General features: G+C 38.8%; 1 protein-coding gene across 1 annotated transcript in view; it reads right to left on the bottom strand.

Annotated features, from left to right (window-relative positions):
• The window catches only part of LOC121865509 (somatostatin receptor type 2-like), a 77,884-nt gene extending 65,922 nt beyond the window's left edge, over nucleotides 1–11,962 (bottom strand). The window contains exon 1 of the mRNA XM_042365023.1: nucleotides 11,116–11,962. The gene's annotated coding sequence lies outside the window, so the exon portion shown is untranslated. The remainder of the gene's footprint in view (nucleotides 1–11,115) is intronic.
• Between the last annotated feature and the right edge of the window lie 3,536 nt (nucleotides 11,963–15,498).

Below are 15,498 nucleotides of genomic sequence, written 5' to 3'. Positions count from 1 at the left end.
TGATGAGGACTCTCTCTCCCCCCCCTCTCTCCATATAGTTTTAAATACTCTTTTTGATACGAAAACTTAGATTAGGTTTTATTTAGTAGGTTAGGTCATGTTTAAGTATGGTAAGGTTGTAATATGTTAGGTTAGGTTATGTTGGGTTAGGTTAGGTTAGGTTAGGGAGGTTAGGTTAGGTTAGGTAGGTTAGGTTAAATGATTTCCTCCGATTAAATCAAGTTAGAATGATAAATAAATATTATCTAATAAGTCATAATTCATATTTATATTCTTTTCCTTCTCGCTTGTGATCTAGGACACACACACACACACACACACACACACACACACACACACACACACACACACACACACTCACACACTCTCACACACACACACACACACACACACACACACACACAACACACACACACACACACACACACACACACCACTCACCACACACACACACACACACACACACACACACACACACACACACACACACACACACACACACACACACACACACACACACTCACATGCTCACATACTCACACACACACACACACACACACACACACACACACACACACACACACACACACACACACACACACACACACACACACACACTCAGTCCTTCCCTCCTCCACCATCATCCTAGACATATACTCTTCTCATCTCCCTTAATGTCGAGTGTAATAAAAAGAAGATTAACCAGATATCGTGAGCTCATTTTTCTTGTCGCCGCTCCTGAATAAGATGTAAAGCAGTTAGGTGATGTATGAATTATCTGAAGGAAGCGGTGGTTTGAGATTTTGAACGAGGTTGTTAAGAGATTCATGATTCTTAATAACGTTGCCAGAAAGAAGCTGTGATTTATTAACAAGGTTGGCAGATATAAGTTGTGATATTTAGCGGAGTTGCCAGAAATTCACGATTTTTAACTGGGTTGCCGCCAAAAGTTCGTGATTTTTAACTGGGTTGCCGCCAAAAGTTCGTGATTTTTAACTGGGTTTGCCGCCAAAAGTTCGTGATTTTTAACTGGGTTGCCGCCAAAAGTTCGTGATTTTTAACTGGGTTGCCGCCAAAAGTTCGTGATTTTTAATACGATTGACAAAAAAAATCAAGATCTTTTTTTAACTAAGTTCCGAAAATAATCATGATTCTTTTTAACGTATTTACAATATAGTTATGAAAAAACAAAAATCTGTTCTTCCACACAATTCCTATCTGTCTGAGTATTGTTTACCTCAACTGACACATAAAGATATTCTTCTTTGTGTTTACTCAGTCTAATGTTTATTATACCCTATCTCACCAATAATGTTTACCGTGTGTGAGAGTGTTTTACTTTTTCACCTCCGGATTAACATTAAAGAAAATTCCCTTATCACCTGTATATATATATGTATATGTTTATTTCCTTACTATTGACCTGAATTCTCTCTAAAAAAAACCGTAAGTCATTTCTCTCCCTTAACTAAATATGCAAATAACTTAAGCTACAACACCAAATTTAAACCTATAATGTCATTTTAAAACACTCTGAGACGCCATCATTGTCATCGTGGTGCTCAAGACTATAAACTCTACGGACATCGTCACCCAGGTTTCACTTACTTCGTCGACTGATTATTGCGGGAAAAATCCTTCATTATTACAGAGACTTTCCGTGGTGTTTATATCTTGAAATTAATTAAACGATGCTTAGTAACAGTGTGAATGGAAGCTTATATATTATGAATGTCTGTGAGAGCATCAATTTATTTTATTTTTATTGTTTATTACAGTGTGTGTGTGTGTGTGTGTGTGTGTGTGTGTGTGTGTGTGTGTGTGTGTGTGTGTGTGTGTGTGTGTGAACTACAGCGATTTCTTTCTGTGAGTCAGTCAATCAGTCCATCAGTAAATCTATCAGTCAGTAAATATCAGAATCCTGTCAGTTCCTGATTGTCAAGAATCAGTTTGTCAGTCATTCAAGGTGTTAGAAAGTCAATCAGTCATTCAATCAGTCAGTCAGTCAATCAATCAGTCGGTCAGTCAGTCAGTCAGTCAATGAATTTTTCAGTAAGTCAGACAAAACATCATAAAAAACACCATTGTTTTTTATATTACGAGGTGCTCCAGCTGCCGGGTGTTATTGACTCTATTTGTTGACACCGTTGCTTCAAAACACAACAATGAAAATCAAAACACCTTCACCTGTTTTCATAGTTTACTATTTATTAACAACAATATAACTTAAGGACTCTGTGCCCGCCTACTAGTTTATAACCCTTAATTAGTCATTAACAATTAAGTGTAAAAGACCTAATTAATAGAAGAGCTGTAACACATTTTAGCATTAACGTCAATAATATATTTGTCATAACAAATTTGAAATAAAATGGTTTTTATCTTACTGCATTTCAATAAATATTTTAATACGGTAAGTTGATCCATAAATTAAATAACAAAAAAAAATAATATTCCTTAAAATAATATCCTTTTTAGGTACTTTTCATTCCTTCAAATTAACATTTTAAATATTCTTAATAGATTCAGAGACGAAATAAAAGCTGTTAGAAAATAAAAATAATAATAATCTTAGTTTATTTTAAGTACCTATGTATACGAGTGAACCGAGCGCTACTGAGGAATGGGCGCGGGATAAAAGAAACGTGACTAATAATGGCCGCCGTCTGGGCTAATGTAAACACGTGTTGGCGCTAATGTCGTGCATAATTTAGACGTCATGGCCGAGACAAGAAGCTTAAGTTTCTTCGCTAACGGAGACGGGAAATGAGAACCAAAAAACGCGTCTTGTGTAAATGAGTGGGATAAAGTATAGAGGCTGTTGAGTTCTTGTCTGAATGAAGATCAAGAACTCTCGGTGTTGTGTAAATGAGCAGGAAATAGATACGTCTTGTGTAAATGAGCCGGAATAGATACGTCTTATGTAAATGAGCCGGAATAGATGCGTCTTGTGTAAATGAGCCGGGAAACAGATACGTCTTGTGTAAATGAGCAGGGAATAGATATGTCTTGTGTAAATGAGCCGGGAATAGATACGTCTTGTGTAAATGAGCAGGGAATAGATACGCTGTGTAAATGAGCAGGAATAGATACGTCTTGTGTAAATGAGCCGGGAATAGATACGTCTTGTGTAAATGAGCAGGGAATAGATACGTCTTGTGTAAATGAGCGGAAATAGATGTCTTGTGTAATGAGCGGGAGAAATAGATACGTCTTGTGTAAATGAGCAGGGAATAGACGTCTTGTGTAAATGAGCCGGGAATAGATACGTCTTGTGTAAATGAGCCGAGAATAGATACGTCTTGTGTAAATGAGCCGAGAATAGATACGGCTTGTGTAAATGAGCCGAATAGATACGTCATGTGTAAATGAGCAGGGAATAGATACGTCTTGTAAATGAGCCGGAATAGATACGTCTTGTAAATGAGCGGAATAGATACGTCTTGTGTAAATGAGCAGGAATAGATACGACTTGTGTAAATGAGCCGGGAATAGATACGTCTTGTGTAAATGAGCAGGGAATAGATACGTCATGTGTAAATGAGCAGGGAATAGATACGTCTTGTGTAAAATGAGCCGGGAATAGATACGTCTTGTGTAATGAGCAGGATAGATACGTCGTGTAAATGAGCAGGAATAGATACGTCTTGTGTAAATGAGCCGGAATAGATACGTCTTGTGTAAATGAGCCGGGAATAGATACGTCTTGTGTAAATGAGCAGGGAATAGATAATCCTTGTGTAAATGAGCAGGGAATAGATACGTCATGTGTAAATGAGCCGGAAATAGATGTCTTGTGTAAATGAGCAGGGAATAGATACGGCTTGTGTAATGAGCCGGGGAATAGATACATCTTGTGTAAATGAGCCGAGAATAGCTACGTCTTGTGTAAATGATCCGAGAATAGATACGGCTTGTGTAAATGAAATAGATACGTCCTGTAAAAATTTGCCGGGAATAGATACGTCGTGTAAATGAGCCGGGAATGATGTACGTCGTAAATGAGCCGGGAATAGATACGTCTGTAAATGAGCCGGGAATTGATACGTCTTTGAAAATGGCCGGGAATAGATATGTCTGTGAATAGATACGGTCAAATGAGTAAACCGACAATGTCTAATGAGCCGGGGAATAGATACGGTCGATTCCAGTAATAGATAATGTAAATGAGCGAAAAGATACGTCTGTAAATGACGGGAAATGATAAAATGAGCCAAGTAGATACGTCTTGTGTAAATGAGCCGGAAATTGATACGTCTTGAAGACCCGGGAATAGATACGTCTGTAAATGAGCCGAAATGATGGTCTAAAACTGGTTTAAATAGATACGTCTTGTGTAAATGAGAAGTAAAATATTGTAGTTCTTTTGTACATAAACATTAAGAAAGTTACCTGTGTAAATGATTAATGTATCAACTGTAAATGAAGTAGATGTAATTTTATAATCTGAATTGATGTTATTATTTATTAATACACTTAACAGCTACGGTATGCAAATCTCTATATATATAATCCTAAAGGTGAGTTAATTTATCTTATTATCTCATAAGTTTCATTGCCTTTCTCATCAGCCGATCAATTTTTTTTCGAGAATGACATCATTAGGTAGTGTTATCAAGTGGACCAATTAGAGTGATGTTCAGTCGTAATGACGTCGTTTGAATGGACCAATCAGTGCTTTTCTTCGCCGTCAGAATCACGTTAACTAACCAGTAACAAATGTCTCGTTATCCTTCATCGCTAATACGAATTTTGCTTATACCCTTTGGAAATTATGAATCCTTATTGCGATAATTAAATAGTCTCTTGTAATTGATAAACCTAACATCCAAAATTATAGAGAATTCTTAAGGCTGTAAAATATCATAACCTCGTATTTGTTATAATCAAAAGTACTGAATGAAAACTAAATTATTTTACCATAGAAGGTTATTGATTGTTTCTTGATATTATTGTTACTGAAATTAGACATAACCCCTTGAGCGGTTAAATCATCATACTAGAGGGGTTAAGTCACCGGACTCAAGGGATTAAATCATCGTCCTCAAGAAGTTGTTATCGTACTCAAGGGGATAAACACGTACTCTGAATATGACATGACTTGAGACAACAGATATTAAAATCCAGTGACTCTTGGGATCATAGAGTCGAAAACAACATCATAAATGAGTGTATCTAATTGTCTTTCTCCTTATTGATCTTCACTTGGTATTTTCATCTCTCGCTTCTCTCTGCCTTGGTGAATATAATAATAACCTGTTGTTGTTCTTTTTTGTTATTGTTTTTTGCTGTAATTTGTTATTGTTCTTGTGATTTGTTGTTTTTGGTGTTATTGTTTGTTGTTGTTTGCTGTTGTTGTTGTAGATGGTTCAACTACCATGGATATTTACATAAGTCGATCAATCTCTGTCCTAAACTTGAAGTGTTGGTTGGTGAATCGGCGGAGAGCTGTTCCCGCCACACCCCCGCCACACCCCTGCCACACCCCCGTCACACCCCCGCCACACCCCGGCTACACCGCCCCCCTCCCCTCCTGCTGGTGGTGTCCCGGGGAGAGGTTCAGTTTATATAATGTGTTCATGTCTTTATCAGTTAATTTACAAGGTTATTGACGCTCTTAAAAGTCCTTTGTTTTTAAAGCACTGCAGTATATTATGGCAACAACAACAGTAACAACAAAAATATATGTGTATATACATATATATATATATATATATATATATATATATATATATATATATATATATATATATATATATATATATATATATATATATATATATATATATATATATATGTGTGTGTGTGTGTGTGTGTGTAATTGTTTGATTCTAGTTACTTCAAATATTAGGTGAAATAATAGTGGCCAACGTTCACCAGGTCCTAATTGGCGGAAACAGAAAACTTTTGACAAATTCAGAATAATTGTTTTGAACAAATGTGTTGTTACAGTGGCTGTTTTATCATTAGGTTACGTTAACTGGTAACTTTTGACTCATCAGTACCCAACCTTTAAAAAAGGTACTATATTTCGGAGTCCTTTCCTTTACTAGACAACATTAAAAAAATGCGAAAAAAAAAGTCAGCATCATTTTTTCCAGTAATATGCTTCAACAGGTACGTCCTTTTAGCACGGAAACCGAGTTCAAGTTCTTACAAAGCATCTTTTAAAACGCTTTAAGAAAAAGTTCAATATTTGTTATCCAAACTTTCTCTTTTTACAAGTTTCTACCGATGTGATAAAACTCCAGTACAATTTTTTTTATCGAGTTTGTAAACGAGTTTAACATCTGTGGATACATTTTTTTATTAACGAGAAAAATGAAGAATTTATAAAAAACAGAAAACGGACCGAGTAGGAAGGATGACTATTATATTATGTGGCTCGTGGTCGTGAACTCTAACTTAACTCTTATTTCATTGTTTTGGTATTATTTTACTTTAAAACAACACGGGAATCTTAGGAATTTTATCTTTGCAAGCAAATACTTAGGCAGTTCTAAGGCACTTTTCTTCTATAGCGTTCTCCTCGCAAACGGCTTCTATATGAAGGGGGGTGGGTAGAGCCTCCCGGTTAGGAGGATAGGTTAGGCAACTTTTAGGTCATTTGCGAGGGAAACTTCAAAGAAGAAAAGAGTCCTAGAATTGCCTAAACTATTGATTCCTTGTTGTCCGAAAGTAAAACTTTACCGTTGATTTTGTGTTACTTCAAGTTATCAATTTAGTTTTGTGTTATATACAGTACAGTAATATGTTTAATGTTATTTATCTATTTGATCACGTTATTTCAGAGTTATTTTATCATTATTTACGCTATTTTAAGTAATTTCACTTTTTGTATTATTTTAGTCAATTATACGTTATTTTATGCCATTTCGCACTTAGTTGAACATAACCTCAATAAATCGATGATGAAAATAAATATTCTCTTATAAACTTTCACTCAGACAATAACATGTTTTGGTGGTGAGCTGTTGGTCGCCACCTTATCAAGATCGAACACAGTGAAGGATATTTTGAAAAGAATTTTCCCGATTACAGTTTTCAAGTCTTAAGTTATCGTCAGGAACAAAATCAACGTTCAGTGAACTTGCGTGTGTATTTATTAGCATATAAACACGTTACCTAACATAAAGGAGTGAGGATATTTTTCTTAATTCTTTCTAAAAGTTGTTGTCTGGTGTGAGAGCCGCATTACTGTTAGTGCTTAAAAATTCTTAACTCTTGCAACACATGATGACTCTCTTTTTTAACGATAACAATAAGTCCTTGTAAACTGAAACGAGATTTATGCATTAAAGCTGTTTTCTCTTTTAAATTATCATATAATAAATGGTTCTTAATCATCCTTAGTGCTAGTCTTATATAACTTGTATTAAGGACAACATGGGGTTTTGTTTACCAAGATGCAATGTAAAGGTGCAGGGGATAGTGGCCAAACCCGTCGATGGCCAGACAATAGACAAAGACTTATTATGTTTGTTCTATATTGGCGGGAGGGCGGACCTGCGCGCTAACTGGGTGGCAACAACAGCTTACAAACTATAACATTCTCTCCCCCATTAGTATAACCAGAGTAATTTGTGTGTTGTTTTTTATCGCCTCTTTTGTGAGTATTAGAGTCGTGAATTAGCGAGCGATTGTGTGAGATATGAGTATATTTGTTGACATTTTTGCCCAGTGTTTCATATTCTCAGTGGGATCTATGGCAAGTAACCGCAATGCCTGTGTCCTTCAATAGCCAGTACGGTTCAGTAGGAGTTGATATCTAAGTAGTATGATGTTGTTTGACAGGGCAGGTAAGTCAGAGGTAATCAAATAACACCTGTGTTTTTTGGTGTTTTTTCTAACGTTGTTCTGTTTTATGAGTCCAGAAGATTACCACTTGATCAAAAGATTACAGTAGAGTACAGAATCTGCTCTCTCTCTCTCTCTCTCTCTCTCTCTCTCTCTCTCTCTCTCTCTCTCTCTCTCTCTCTCTCTAATCATGGTGACCCAAAGTTATTTTCTTAATAATTATCGGCTTTACTATCACCATAGCGCCACTATATCATTTACTTACAAAATACTTAGACTTAGTAAATCACTTAGACTTACAAAAAATACTTAAACGTAATAAATCACACACACTTACTTAAATCACTTAGACATGCACGTATACACCTTTACGTCTAAAATATCATCTATTAAATTAAGGTGATCTGGCGGTGTTATGATTCCCTTAACTGGTAAAGGTGAACAACATATACACCCGACCACCGCCCGCTTTGTGTTCACTCAGTCTCCTCCCCCTGGCAGAACAACACGGCCATTCTCCTTGTGGTTCCATAGTCCTGGCGAGTGTTTCGGGATACAGATTAGTGTTTGATTTACGCTTTTGAGGATGATTTAAGTTTTGTTGATAATTTAAGCTTTTTGTGGATGATGGTTTAAGCTTTTGTTGATGGTTATTTAAGTTTTTGTGGATGAATTAAGCTTTTTAAGATGATTTAAGTTTTTGAGGATACTGATTTAAGCTTTTGTGGATGATTTAAGCTTTTGTTGCTTATTTAAGCTTTTGTGGATGATGATTTGAGCTTTTGTGGATGATGATTTAATCTCTTGAGGATGATGGTTTAAGCTCTTGATGAGGATTATTTAAGTTTTTGTGGATGAATTAAGCTTTTGTTGATGACGATTTAAGTTTTTGAGGATAATGATTTAAGCTTTTGTGGATGATTTAAGCTTTTGTTGCTGATTTAAGCTTTTGTGGGTGATGATTTGAGCTCCCGAGGATGATGATTTAAGCTCTTGAGAAGGATGATTTAAGCTCTTGAGGATGATGAGTTAACATGTTGAGGACGATGAGTTAACCCCCTGAGGACGATGATTTAACCCCTTGAGGACGATGAGTTAACCCCTTGAGGACGATGAGTTAACCCCTTGAGGAAGATGAGTTAACCCCCTGAGGACGATGATTTAACCCCTTGAGGACGATGATTTAAGCCCTTGAGGATGATGATTTAACCCCTTGAGGAAGATGAGTTAACATGTTGAGGACGATGAGTTAACCCCTGAGGGACGATGAGTTAACGCCCTGGGGACGATGATTTAACCCTTGAGGACGATGATTTAAGCCCTTGAGGACGATGATTTAACCCCCTGAGGACGATGAGTTAACCCGCTTGAGGACGATAGGTTAACTTGAGACGATGAGTTAACCCCTTGAGGACGATTTTAACCCCCTGTGGGGACGATGATTTACCAAGCCTTGAGGACGGTAACCCTGAGGACGATGAGTTAACCCCTTGAGGACGATGGGTTCAACACATGAGGACGATGATTTAACCCCTTAAGGGACGATGATTTAACCCCTGAGGACGATGGGTTAACTCCTTGAGGACGATGATTTAACCCCTTGAGGACGATGCTTAAACCCCTTGAGGACGATGATTTAACTCCTTGAGGACGATGATTTAACCCCTTGAGGACGACGATTTAACCCCTTGAGGACGATGATTTAACCCCTTGAGGACGATGATTTAACCCCTTGAGGACGATGATTTAACTCCTTGAGGACGATGATTTAACCCATTGAGGACGATGATTTAACTCCTTGAGGACGATGATTTAACTCCTTGAGGACGATGATTTAACTCCTTGAGGACGATGATTTAACCCCTTGAGGACGATGATTTAACCCCTTGAGGACGATGATTTAACCCCTTGAGGACGATGATTTAACTCCTTGAGGACGATGATTTAACCCATTGAGGACGATGATTTAACCCCTTGAGGACGATGATTTAACCCCTTGAGGACGATGATTTAACCCCTTGAGGACGATGATTTAACCCCTTGAGGACGATGATTTAACCCCTTGAGGACGATGATTTAACCCCTTGAGGACGATGATTTAACCCCTTGAGGACGATGATTTAACCCCTGAGGACGATGATTTAACCCCTTGAGGACGATGATTTAACCCCTTGAGGATGATTTAACCCCCTGAGGACGATGATTTAAGCCCTTGAGGATGATGAGTTAACATGTTGAGGACGATGAGTTAACCCCCTGAGGACGATGATTTAACCCCCTGAGGACGATGATTTAACCCCTTGAGGACGATGATTTAACCCCCTGAGGACGATGATTTAACCCCTTGAGGACGATGAGTTAACCCCTTGAGGACGATGAGTTAACCCCTTGAGCCGTATACTTATTTCATATAAAAGTGAACATAAAGTTAACAGCATTTATGACATACACATTAACTAACGTCGCTTGGTCTTGGATATCAGCCTCCCCACATCCCCACCTACCCCCTAACCCCCCACCCCACCTACCCAACCCTTCCACCTCCTAACCCCAACCCCCACCCACCTACCCAACCTCCACCTAACCCCCAACCCCCACCCCACCTACCCAACCCCCCCTCACCTCCCTCAACCACACTACCCCCACCCCCACCCTCACCCACACCCCCTCTCCGTGTATTAGTAATAGAGAGAGATTGTAAAATTTAATAAACCCGGGTTATCGGAAAAGAATATCCAGTTTATAATATATATGTACAATGTATTTGAAATTTGGGATGTTCTTTTTCGATGGCCCTGTATATGTGGAAATTTATATACATGTGAATACTCTAGGACAATATGAAGGTTGGAAGGTTTATATGTAGTATTGATAACTTTGACCGTAAATGGTTAAGTGATTTCCATATAACCCAATACAGCAATGTGGATCCGCCTCTTGTTATATACATTGGGGAATATTTTGTATTTTATTATTTTTTTGTTCTGTTAGACACACTGTGAGGTATTTCTTTACACACACACACACACACACACACACACACACACACACACACACACACACACACACACACACACACACACACACACACACACACACACACAGTATCGTCCTTACTCTGAACACCTGAACTATTCACTTTAACCTTCGCGAAACAAAACTCATCATAAGAGACACAATGAACATAATATAAACCTGTAGATCATCTTTGAGGTTAACTATAGAGGCTACGTAGGTCTATCTGAACATACAAGCTTAATGGTATATGTTGACATACTGTACTGTACCTTTAGTGACGTCATTCATAGAGGTACTCACCGTAGTAAGAAGGTGGAGGAAGAGGGACTTGATGGTATGTATATGTCAGCTGCAAGGTGACACACACACACACACGTCACACACTCACACACACTCACTCACACATACACACTCACACACTGGCTTCCACGGTGTGTGTTTTTCTGTACACCAGACTTTTGTGCTGGTGTTTCTCACGGCAGGGTTCACAGTACCATAAAGCTGTGCACCGTAAGATATTGTACAGTATAGGGTACAGCACTTCACCTCAAGATACACCAGATTACAGCACTGTACCTGGCCAAACAGTATGTCTGTCTTGTGAGGAAAGTGTGTTCGTAAGAGAGAGTTGCTATACACTTTGGCCAGCTATATATGCAACGAGTTTATGGGGGAAAATACTAATCCTGTATGAGTATCAATTTAGTTCGGCTTACAAGTTTATAGAAATACCTAACATTGTATTATCATGTGTGATGAGGCGTCACATGTCTTGTATTTTTACGGAAACATACATGAGTCTTGTCTGTAGGTGAACAAAACACGAGAGATTATGACAATTCCATCGTCTCTTGTCTCCACTTACTAAACTAACTCTACAAACGTTCCTCACAGTCTTAAATAATATTAAGATAAAAATTAAGACAAGATCGTCTCGTTGGAAAATACAAATAAAAGTTTTCTCTATCTTGTTTTCCCTCGAGCGAGATGATAAAGTTTTCAGGGGAGGTTATCACGAAGGTTTGGGTGGCCCAGATCACACGGGGAGGCAGCGTATGGGAGCGTGTGTGGGCGAGAACGTGGCTGACGACCAACTGGCTGGGTAAGGTGGCTGGTACTCGGGGAGAACCCGGACAGCCCCCACGTGTGTCGCCCGCCTGCCTGCCTCACACACACAACAGGTAGAGGAGCCAGGGAGCAGGCGCGCTGTGTGTGTGTGTGTGTGTGTGTGGGTAAACTTCCCTCCCTCGCTTCTATTGCTGCTACTTGTGGTCTCCATTTGGCTCCACTAGAACTCTTAAAGGATTAAAAAATCCTTTCTCGCTCTCTCCAACCACAACAAAGCTTCGTGAATTATCCTAACTTCAGAGAACCAACTTCAGGAATTACTGGTGTGTCAAGGAGACTTAACCACTAGCTGTCTGGTAGTGTGTAACTAATGTAGTCACTCTCTCAAATAAGCTACAGGAATAAAACTGAACATCCATCGTTTTAATAAGGCCGTAACATCTCTGCTACACCTTTGTCATATACTCCAAGCCTGACTCATTTCCTCTTAGCTCTCGAGCATCTGTGTTTACTGAGCGTTCTTAACACAAAATCCGTCTCTGATCCGTATGTCAAGAATAAACTTAATAATGACGGATATGTATAAGTAAATTTATTTCATCTCTTTGTTTAATATTTAGAAACATACGGAAGTCCTGTCTCTGTGATGAAAATTATTATTATTATTATTATTATTATTATTATTATTATTATTATTATTATTATTATTATCGTTTCATATCCTTTTTTTTCATCAGTTAGTATTTTTTTTTATAAATTATATTGTTTGGTCTGTCATTTCTTCATATTTATCCACACACACACACACACACACACACACACACACACACACACACACACACACACACACACTAGGTTCATCTTGGCACACTATTTTCATTATTACATCCAGAGATGATTAGAAGGGACGACAGTACACTACCTTGCCTCACCCCACAATTTACAGTAAACCTTATCTCCTTCTCTTGCTCTTTATAGCATAGTGTAAAATTTTAAATGATCACCTGAAGAGTAAACACCCTAATGCTGCCTATTCTCCAGGTGATCTATTTAAGGTACTTGACGCGAGACCTTCCACTCTGCCATCACCGTTTATAGAAGCTTGCGATAGACAACTTTTTCCTCTCTGTATTGGCTCGTGGAACTTAAACCAGCTTAATGTTGAAGCTGGCGTCTTTGAACCTCATTAAGAACTTAGGAAACTTTACCTTGCTAAGTTGTGTCTAAATCAGTGTTGATGAGATCTTGAATTATGAAACTTTGGTTTGTATTATTAGTAGTAGTAGTATTAGTAGTAGTAGTAGTTATTATTATTATTATTATTATTATTATTATTAGTAGTAGTAGTAGTAGTAGTGGTAGTAGAAGTAGTAATAAAACGGCGGCGAATGTGTAGTAGTAGTAGTCACTGAATGCGGCATAGATCTGCGGCTCAACTAATTTAACACAGATAGGATAGCTACATATGTATTAGGATATTTAATATTAAGGTAATTAAATGGTGGCGAAGGTGTGGCTATTGGGGGAGGCTGGAGGCCACGTAAAAAAAAAAAAAAAAAAAAAAAGTAGTAGTAGTAGTAGTAAAAAAAAAAAAAAAGTAGTAGTAGTAGTAGTAGTAGAAGACATACACAAGAACGTAATGCATATCATCGACAAAGGAAAAAAATAGTGATGGTCCAGATATAACAAAGAAGAGTGACTCCTTGTTCTGCCTGGGGTCCGAGAGATCCCACACTGTGTCTTTGAGGTCCAGGTTGAATGTTTTATCTTAGATCCAGAAAGCCTATACAACATTCCTTAGTTTATTCCTTAACAATTTCCTAACATCTCCAGACCAAACACCACAGCAGTAATACCTCTCCCTGGTGTTAAATCTTTGTGCTGTTTACTCAGGAATTCCTTCACTTGAGGTCTCAGTTATGTCTTCATAATTACCTCATTAATCTCTTACACGAGACAGTATAGAGCTTATTCTCTCGTCTCTGTCCTCTGCTGCCACGTCATCAAGAGAGTGTAGATTACCTTTGTCCAGTCTCTTAGGTTAGTTTAGGTTAGGTTAGGTTAGGTTAGGTTAAAACTCTTAGGGTTTCCTCTGGTCGGTGCCTCATGCCTCAGTGAATGTTTCCAAGTTGGGTTACAAGAGCTTCCCCTCCAGTCTTCTACTGGCAGTTCGTTCTCGTTTTTTTTTCCCATTTTCAGTATCTTTAAAGCCCGCGTCTCTCTCTCCTTTTGTATCATCTGCCTCACAGTCATCCCCCGCCAGCGCTGTGTTGTGACTGTCTAGTGTTCAGCGTCACAATGAGTTTGGGGAGTGGATGAGGACTTTCCTTTTATCTTACGATCTGTGTCATGGGGAGTTGTTGATGATTCTTCGCTGTTGTTTATTTTCAATTTTCCTTTTTTTTTATCTCATGATCCATCCACACACGATATCATCTTCCTCCACATCCACTTGTATCCTGTCTCAGAATTCCGCCGTATCTGTTTTGCCAAATTTTCTCGTTTCTCTTTTGTTTTGTTATTGTATTGGCTGTTTTGTTTCGTCCATAACCCAAAAGCTATCGTTTTATTATTCACGCGACTTTAAGGCTGTTTTGCCTCCTTGCTTCACCAGGTAGTGTGTGTGTGTGTGTGTGTGTGTGTGTGTGTGTGTGTGTGTGTGTGTGTGTGTGTGTGTGTGTGGTTTGATGAAAATTACCCAAAAATCAATGTACTCGTCGATGATAAATGTGCTGCCTTAACTGACTGGCAGAACAACCCTTAGGTTCTGACCAAAACTGATACCTTCCGCAAGAAGAAAACGACAGTCCAGCGTGAACTTAACAATCTAAAAAAATTACTGGTTTAAAAATAAGGCATGTGAATGCAAAAACTTGCAAAACAACACATGATGCGCGATTTTTTCAATTCCACTAAAACATTTTATGGATCAATCACTCATGGCACAGCCACCCTCCACTCATCCGATGGCAATTCCCCAATTAAAGACGAAGAAAGCATCCTTCAGTGCTGCTCAATCGAAACACCGATGTGGGTGTCCTGACTACCCAGCAGGTCCCTCAGTATCCAGAGCTGACCCACCTCGACTATCCTCCATCCCTGGATGAGGTAGCAAATGCCATCACACAGATGAAATAACAAAGCCTCAGGGCCTGATGGAATCCCAACCGAGGTGTAAAAGCGGGAGGACCTCTGCTTACCAGTCGTCTCCACTCTCTCTTGGAGAATATATGGGAAAAGAAGGAAATCCCCAAGCTCTTAAAGACGCCTCCATCGTCAATATTTATAAGACTGTGGAAACTACCGCGAGATCTCGCTGCTGTCCGTAGCTGGCAAGATTATCGCCCGAGTCCTCCTAAACAGGCTTCTTCCTGAGGCAGAAAACTTCCTCCCAGAATCTCAATGTGGCTTTAGACCATCACGTGGCACCACTGACATGATCTTTGCTACTCGCCAGATACAGGAAAAGTGGAGAGAACAGCGTCGTGATCTGTAAATGGCTTTCATCGTCCTTACCAAGGCCTTCGACTTGGTCAACAGGGAAGCCCTCTGGCGGACCCTCAACCGTTTTGATTGCCCACCAAAATTCATCGCCATTGTAAAGCAACTCCACGA

This window comes from Homarus americanus, unplaced genomic scaffold (genome assembly GCF_018991925.1).
Source record: "Homarus americanus isolate GMGI-L3 unplaced genomic scaffold, GMGI_Hamer_2.0 scaffold25483, whole genome shotgun sequence".
Classification (NCBI taxonomy): domain Eukaryota; kingdom Metazoa; phylum Arthropoda; class Malacostraca; order Decapoda; family Nephropidae; genus Homarus; species Homarus americanus.
Note: the sequence above shows the minus strand (reverse complement) of the source record. Positions and strands in the feature narration are given on the sequence as shown.